Genomic DNA, 3,237 nt, shown 5'->3' on the forward strand with positions numbered 1-3,237 from the left:
TACACAAACTAAATTAAACTCTAGTGAGTATTATTTTTATTGCAATTTAATAATAAATGCTAAACAATACAAGATATTTGATCACATTTGAAGTATAGGGAAGAAATGTAACAGTAGCTTCTAACGATTTATGTTTCTGATATAAACATACTAGCATTCATCCTCTGTTCCATTTTACAACACCAGCACGGGGATATAAAGAAAGAAAAGTTTTTCTTTAGATACTTTCTTCTGTATCAGTGATATCAGTCAAGAGTTCTCATTTATAATTTAAACCATTTGAGGTTAAGGTTAAATCAATCAATCCACAAAACAGATTTATGTAAGTCAGTCTGTATCAATCAATCATCACATCAATCAATCAAATCAATCATCAATCAATGTCTAGTTACCTCAAACATTCCTGTGGCCAGGTACCCGAAGAGCTGGCCAGAGATTCTCTCCCGAGAAACACAAACATGCGAAGAACGATAACCTCGTCATCTGGTTCGTACAGTGTCAGGTTACTTCCCTTACATTTGTGAAATATTCTTGTACCTGCTTCTTCTGTCTTCAAGAGTTGTACGTTTTTTCCTCGCAAGATGGGAGTCAATAAAACTGAAAAAGGGAAATTTTGCGAAATGTGTACAGCATTAAACTATAATTTGTGGAACACTGGCTGACATTTATTGACTTCTAACAGGTTTTGTTCCTATCTCCTAAAGTTTTTTAGAAGAATAATTAATTAGAAAACAAATTTTTTTAAAAAGTTTACTTTAAAACGTACTTAATGTTCCGTGGACCAATGAAAATATAAACTCCTTATTTATGCAAAGAGTTAGTGCCCATTTGTTTCTCATTCATACTAAAAGCAGTGAGTTCAAATTACACAAGAGCATCATTGCATTTTTATTTTATAGATCGTAAGGTGCCGGCATTTTATTTGTGGATTGTAAATTACTAGGATTTAAGGGATGGTAAGTTGTCGAAGAGTTGGGAATGGTAGCTGGATGGCAGCACTATTTTATTATGTTTTAGATATTCACTAAGACCTCTTTGTTTTCTTTTCAAGAGTGATTAACTGTATTTGTTAGGCATTTGGGGAAATGACAATTTTTTTTATTTCTTCCCTCATTTAGCGGGCCATGTAAAATGTACTATTGGCTTGCTTCGCACGTGTTCTCGTGTAAGCTCCTTTGTAGTCTGTCTCAATCCTCTGGATAAGGATGGCGACTGACGATGTTGTTTTTGTGGGTGCATGTTGTGGTTTTGTTGGAGAAATTTGTGGACAACTTCGAGTTTTTAAATAGACACAAATTAAGTACTTACTAAATTTTAAAAAAAAACAACACTAAATATCCAATTCTGAACCCATTCAAGTGACAAACATTCATTTCAGGTGAGTGGTATTTACTTACACATCGTATGTAAGTGAGACCTCATTTCAAGATAAAATCAAAAAACACTTACCACAAATAAAAAGCGAGAAAGTCTCATCGCCATTCCTGCTGCCACGTGATTGGTCTGTGGTTGGGTGGATGAAAAGACAGAAACATTTACTGCGAATTTTCTTTCAGCCAAAATAACTGGATGCCTTTTATTTGTAAGTCATTTTGAGAAAACGTATGAGATAATTGGAGGAACAAGTCCTAAGGGTTCCCGTGTTCTCTCCTTATGTATTTGTTCATTTTACCCACAGGCAGTTGCAAATTGCACTATGACACCATGACATCCATCCTATGCGATGTCCATGGGAAAGTCTACAGACATCGATTTGACGACGCCGGCTATGACCTCGCCTCCGTTGTGATAACACCCTCGTCCTCCTGCAAAACTGTATGTGTATCAACATGTGCGGGGTGTTCTCTGGGTAAGCGAATCTCTCCTCATGTGCGACCTCATTTTTTTGGTAAAAAGAAACCTGGGGAACAACACGCTTTTAACTTTTTTGACTCTAGAATGTCATTCTATCTCTAAGACTGTACTGTGTAAATATCCTTTTAAATCTTATTAGTACTCGTGTTTTTATTTAATCGAAAGAGAAAGACATTTAAGACTGAACCAACCATACACCATACCGTAGTGTACAGACAAACTGACAGAGTCTACGTGTCGTATAGACAGTCGTATAAACTGAATGTACACAATACCTTAGTTTGTAGACAAACAGTTTTACTGACTACTTACACAATACCGTAGTGTGCAGACGAAGAAGAGTTGTCATCAGCACAGATCGTCGTCAGCCTCGTCACTCGCTGTGTTCATGTCGGTGCCGCCTGCAACTCTGCTGCGCTGTTCACTGGTGGCTATTTATAGCCTCTTGGAGAAGTTGGGTTAGAATGTCGTTGTCTTTACTCAACTGGCTCCACGTCCGTATATTATCTTTTCTTGGAAGATACACTGAGTCCTTCCAACCGCTGCCGCTCTTGAGTGTTCTGCTCCCAGTAATTTTAAGCCATTCATTCACAGCATCTTTTAGGAAGATTGTTGTCTCTTTTGTTACTACCTGTCCCAATATCACCGGAATAAGGCAGAGGGACTTGGCAGCCTTTTGTCATCAGCAAATCCTCAGGAGGCATCCTTTGTCCATCCTGTATCCTCTGTATTTCTGATCATGTACTGGCATGTGAGTTTTCACTCTTGTAATCGTTCTGTAGGTACGCGATGTCTGCATGTATGCATCGTCACTGCAACTCATTCATTCCACGAAATGAATTCTGACATCTAAAGTGGAGGTAAAACTCTTAATTTACTGAGCTGTCACTACATCCAATCTTTCTAGCAAAACGAGCAGCTCTCCATTAACTTTTGTTTACTTAGATACCTACTTTTGTAAAACCTAGCAGTCGGTCTTTGACAGCCTGGGTAAAGTTGCTAGTAAAGCATCCTAGCATTTCAATTCTGTGTTTGTGTTGTATTGAAATATGAAAAAATTAATACAGATATTAAAAAATAGAAGAAATAAAAGATACAAATGTAGTAAGATGCTTTCAAGAAAATACTTGAAGTGGGAGTGATTCATTTGTGTATTATGTATGCATAAATATATTATAGCCACCCTCACATCCGATAGAACAATCGATAAAATTGGAGATCAAAGAACCTTGGAGGTGGAGGACTGGGTCGGTAGCGCCAGTGACCATAAAATATGGACAATTTCTTACCATTTGATTCAACCAAGGAAAGAAAAATTTACAGCTTTTTGTTTTTCGTAAATATTTTGAGCTGTTTAACCCATCAAAGCAAAACAAAACAAAA

The sequence above is a fragment of the Pomacea canaliculata genome, linkage group LG4, assembly GCF_003073045.1.
Source record: "Pomacea canaliculata isolate SZHN2017 linkage group LG4, ASM307304v1, whole genome shotgun sequence".
Classification (NCBI taxonomy): Eukaryota; Metazoa; Mollusca; class Gastropoda; order Architaenioglossa; family Ampullariidae; genus Pomacea; species Pomacea canaliculata.